Source organism: Zea mays, chromosome 7 (assembly GCF_902167145.1).
Source record: "Zea mays cultivar B73 chromosome 7, Zm-B73-REFERENCE-NAM-5.0, whole genome shotgun sequence".
NCBI classification, from domain to species: domain Eukaryota; kingdom Viridiplantae; phylum Streptophyta; class Magnoliopsida; order Poales; family Poaceae; genus Zea; species Zea mays.
This window is the reverse complement of record NC_050102.1, coordinates 18,580,232-18,586,231: the sequence shown is the minus strand read 5'-3', so window position 1 is coordinate 18,586,231 and position 6,000 is coordinate 18,580,232.

The following is a 6,000-nucleotide window of genomic DNA, read 5'->3' as shown; positions in this document are numbered from 1 at the left end:
TTTTTGTGCTTGTGATGCAGGAGACTTTTCTGATAATTTTGATTGTCATTGTGTTGTTCCATAAAGCAATATCAATAGGGCCTCTAACAGCTTGGATATCCAAATTATGGATAATAAGGAGCCTTATAAGCTTGCAAGAGCTATTGATTTTGAAGATGAGTGTCCTATTGGAGATCTAAGTGAACAATATACTGAATTGGTTAGACTTTGTTGCCTTGATCAAGATCCAATAGTCAACGATTTCAATCATTCTCATAAGGTTTATGCATAAGGTAGAGACGATGAGATGCTATAGTCTCCTAAGGCTGATGACATCATCGAAATTCATAAGGGCTTGGTGTTCAAAGAGTTGCCTACATTGAAAAGGTGGCTATAAGAGTATTGTTTGAATTGTAAAAGACCTTTCAAGGCAAGTGATTCCAATGTGAAGCGATGATACACAATGGTGCTTGAGAAGACCAATTATAACAGGAGGGTTTGTGCTAAAACTATAAAGATCAAGAAAGCTTCTTATCACAAAACCATCAGTCCACAAACTTGTGCTAAAGCAAACTTAGAACAAATGTATTTCCCGTTGATGTCCACACTCATTACCAAATCATTGTACACAACATTGAAGGGACAACCCAATTTAAAGGCAACGACAATTATGAACACGACTAAGAATATATTTAATTACAAGATAAGGTATGAAAAAGCATGGCACGTAAAGAAACATGTGTGGAATATGATATATAGGGACTGCAAAGAGTGGTATGAGTGGTTGCCAACACTGTTCAATGCAATCAAAGTAGTCAATCTAGGAATGCATTATGAGTACATCCCAAAGCTAGATGTATGGATTCAGAGGATGGGAGACATATTCTTCCAAGCCTTATGGTGCTTTCTCTTGTGCATCAAGGTCTTGAGGTATTGTTGTCCTATCTTCTCCATGGATAATATGTTTCTTCTTAGAAGGTATTAGGGAATCTTGTAGATAGTCATTTTATGTGATGCAGACAATGCATCCTTTGGCGTTTGTTTTGGTGGAGAGGGATGAAAGTGACCTAGGGGGGTGAATAGGCTCATCCTAAAAACTTTACAAAACTAAAAAATGAACTGAGAAAAACCGGTTCAACCGGTGCATGCCGGTTCAACAACTACCAGGTTCAGTAGCACTCAGAACTGGGTTCAACCAGAAAACTAAATATAACCTGAATTGATCTCTAAAATCATCAAATAAACCTCACATATGTGGTATTCTTGATGTTCCTTAGGGTTGTAGGAAGTATATCTGAGAGGGAAACTTCCTAAACTTACACACCACAAATATATGGGAAAATCTTTGCACAAGGTGACAAGAGTATGACGAACAAGCAACAAATACAAAAACTAAGTGATCCACAATGATCTAAGTGAGGTCACTTACCAGAGGTTGCTCAAAAGAGCGGGTAATACAAACTTTTTGTGTTCTTCCACAAGATTTCGAGATTAACAAGCAACACCTAGCCATCTAGGAGCTTGGAGCTCCAGGAGTAAGAAATCCATAAAGACCTTGTTGTTGCACCAAAGTACGATTCAGGAAGAACAAGATGAATTTAAAGATGAAGCACGGAGACCCACAACTCTTAATCTCACACCAAGCTCTCAAAGATTTAAAATGGGAGAGACACAAGATGTGTGTGAGAGAGACAGTGGGGAGGAGTAAAGATGGTCTTCTAGAGATTTTCTTAGGTTAGAAATGGAGCTGAATGCGTTCTATTGTGTAAAGGAGAGAGGTATGAGTGAGTATATATAGGTGGGACTCCAAATCTATTAGTTTGGAGTAAATTGGGTGATATGCGATTGAACCACATGAAACAACAGTTGAGTTGGTTTTCTCTAGAGAGAAACTGATTGAAGTGACCGGTTCAACTGCAAGTTCAACCGCTCCTTGATCGGTTGAACCACCCATATGGGTAGTTCAACCGTAATTCTTCAGCCAATACTTACTGAAACCAAGTGAGCTGGGCGGTTGAACTGCTAGATCAACCGGTGTAAAAGCATTTGAATCGCCCTGAGGACCGTTTGAACCGCCTAGTTCAACTGCAGTCATACATGTTGAACCGCCTAGTTCAACTGCAGTTGATAGGTTGAACCGCCCTGAGGACTGGTTAAACTGCACAATTCAACCACAGTTGACAGGTTGAACCACCGACTTCATACACAATTGAGCAGAGACAAAATAGATGTTTTGAAGTAAGGATTTTTAGCTTTAGTGCAAGTACATACCAACACTCATTTGTGGACCACTCTTGATAGTAGGGCGATTCCTAAACTCAATAACTCAAATAAAAATCAGCCTTTTTCTCCAATAGATACTTGGAACTCAAAACTCCAAATCTAAGCAATCATCTTACTCCATTGAGTTCCAATATGCCACAATGGTCATCAAGAACATATTCAAACACGGAGCTGATCCAAAATCTTTTCCTTCTTGATTTTTCACTTTTGGCCATTTCCCTCAAAGTTTGCACAATTGTGAGCTCTTTCCAAGTTCTTTCTCTGATGCCTTCTTCCTTTGATTTGTGATTATGTTTACCCTCATGTCTTATGATTTGAACCACCTCATAACATACGAGATAATCCGATAGCTTCAAATCATGTCTTCTAATGCTATGATCTTCAACACCATACGACTCTTCACAATCTGATTAGTTAGTCAACATTTTGCAAGCACTCTCTTCTTCATGTTAGCCTTTGTACCTAGATCCACAAGCCATCTGCTTGAGCTTCACTTTCACTTAGTCACACAAAGCCCTTTGATAGAGGGCAAGGCCCAATCTTCCATGAGGTAGGATAACTTGATTGGATGGAGATCTCTATGTTGATGATCCAAAGCTTCGAGCGAATGGATCCACACAATCACTACACCACTGTTCCATTGGTTATCACCCGTGACACATGAGTGACCTTACCACGAAGGCTTATCCTTGCAAGCACAATCAAGAACACAAGCAAGAACATAATCAAAATTGTATTGATCACGAGGTGGGGTCTCCAAACGAATGAAAGACGACACTGTTCGATGAAAGATATGATCTAAACAAAACCAAACCCTAATGTGGCGCCGACTACTGAATAAATAGAGTATTAGGGTGTGCGTGACCCTTAGTGTCGCCCCTAATGGGCTTTGACACGATACACGATCCAATGGCCCAACAGACGGTGTCACAACGCCAAAACAGAATCTGAATGGTGCCTTGTTTTGACGATTACATTTTAGTGCAGACTGGTCCTGAACCCGAGATAGAATCATAGTCAAGTCGGACTTGATGTCCTTCTTGTTGTGGACGCTCTTGCTCCTCCTGTCGACACCTTGGCCTTTCTCAAGTCCTTGCTAGTCCTCTCCAAGGTTCCTAATCAACAAAACATCCGTGGCCCCAAGTGTAAGCTTGAAAACACAATTGACTAAGTTAGAACAAACCTGGAGATTTAGCTGTCATTCATGTGAGCGTGTTATCGGTCCATACATTGTATGCATTGGAGCGATGTCCTTGTCATCCTACCCTTCTTTAATTGGAGTTGTCCTCGACTCAAGCTCATCTTTCTCACCCATATATGACTTCAAATCTGAAATGTTAAAGGTGGGACTAATCCCAAAATCTGGAGGCAACTCAAGTGTATATGCATTATCATTGATCTTTGCAAGAACTTTATAAGGACCAGCAACACGTGGCATGAGTGTATATGTTTTCAAATCAGGAAACCTATCCTTTCTCAAATGAACCCACAACAAGTCACTAGGTTCCAATTTTACTTCCTTCCTACCTTTACTAGCAGCAATGCGATACTTTTCATTCATCTTTTCAATTTGCAACTTACTTGTTTCATGTAACTTAAGAATGAATTCAAAACATTGTGTAGCATCCAAGTTCACTATTTCAGAAGTTGGTAAAGGTAGCAAATCAATTGGAGCACGAGGATTAAAACCATATACTACCATAAATGGGCTAAGTTTGGTTGTGGAATGAATGAAATGATTATAAGCAAACTCAATATGTGGCAAACATTCTTCCCACAACCTCAAATTATCTTTCAAAACAACCCGCAACATGGTAGATAAAGTGCGATTAACAACCTCTATTTGCCCATCAGTTTGAGGATGACAAGTAGTAGAAAACAACAACTTTGTTCCCAATTTAAACCACACGGTTCTCCAAAAATGGATTAAAAACTTAGCATCCCTATAAGAAACAATAGTATTTGGCGCACCATGCAAACACACATTCTTAGTGAAGAATAAATCAGCAACATGTGAAGCATTATCATTTTTGTGACAGGGTATAAAATATGCCATCTTTGAAAAACGATCAACAACCACAAAAACACAATCACTCCCCCTCTGTGTTCTAGGAAATCCCAAAACAAAATCGATAGAAATATCCTCCCAAGGTGCACTAGGAACATGTAGAGGCAAATAAAGACCATGGGGTTAAGTCGGGACTTAGCTTTGTTGCACGTGGTGCAACGAGAGACGTAGCGCTCAACATCATGCCACATTCCAGGACAATAGAAATGAGTGGACAACACATCCTCTATCTTCTTAACACCAAAATGTGCCATCAAGCCACCCCATGCGCTTCCTACAAGAGTAGAAGACGAACGGAGCTAGCTGGAACACACAACTTGTTAGCACGATAGAGAAGGCCTTCAAGCAGCACAATTTTTTTCCAAGTTCTTCCCTCTCTACAATTTTAAAAAGCATCTTTGAAGTCCAAATCAACAACATATAATCTCTTTATAGTCTCCAAACCAAAGATTTTATGATTAAGTTGGGACAACATAGTATAATGTCCAGACAAAGCATCAACAATCACATTATCCTTTCCTTTTTAAGCTTAATAATGAAAGGAAGTGATTCTATGATTTCAATCCATTTAGCATGACATTTGTTTATATTAGATTGTCCCTTAAGTACTTCAAATATTCATGATCCGAATGTATGACAAATTCTTTAGACCATAGATAATGTTGCCAAGTTTGTAAAACTTGTACTAAAGCATATAATTCTTTGTCATATGTAGAATAATTTAGAGTTCGACCATGCAATTTTCTACTAAAGAAAGCAATAGGTTTACTTCCTTGGATGAGCACTCCTCTAATCCCAATGCTACTCGCCATCACAGTCAAGCTCGAATGCCTTATCAACATCAGGAAGTTGCAACAGCGATGCTTGTGTGAGCTTCGACTTGAGGGCATCAAAAGCTTGTTGTTGTGCTGGTGCCCAAGGAAATGACACTCCATTCTTTGTCAACTTGGGGTGAGGTGCTGCAATGGTGTTGAAACCCCGCACAAATCGCCTGTAGAATCCTGCAAGACCAAGAAAACTTCGAACATGTGTAACCGTGGTCGGAAGTGGCCAGCTCGTGATGACGACAAATTTTGCCTCATCCATCTCAATGCCATGTGATGTCACAACATATCCAAGAAAAGACACACAATCAGTGCTAAAGGTGCACTTCTCAAGGTTACCAAATAACCATGCATCACATAAGATATCAAAACAACACATAAGTGTTCAATATGATCATCATGAGACTTGCTATAGACATGAATTTCATCAAAATAAACCACCAGAAATTTACCAATGAAAGCACGTAAAACCTCGTTCATCAATCTCATGAAAGTGCTAGGTGCATTAGTTAACCCAAAAGGCATGACTAACCACTCATAAAGTTCGAGCTTAGTTTTAAATGCAGTTTTCCATTCATCAACTAAAGCCATACGAATCTGGTGGTATCCACTGCGCAAGTCATTTTTTGAGAAAACAATAGAACCACTTAATTCATCAAGCATGTCATTCAATCTAGGAATAGGATATCGATATCGAATTGTGATATTATTAATGGCTCTTCAATCAAAACACATGTGCCAAGTGCCATCTTTGTTAGGAATAAAAAGAACAGGAACATAATAAGGACTAAGGCTCTCACGAATATACCCGCAGTCCAGAAGGTCCTAGACCTAGCGCTGAATCTC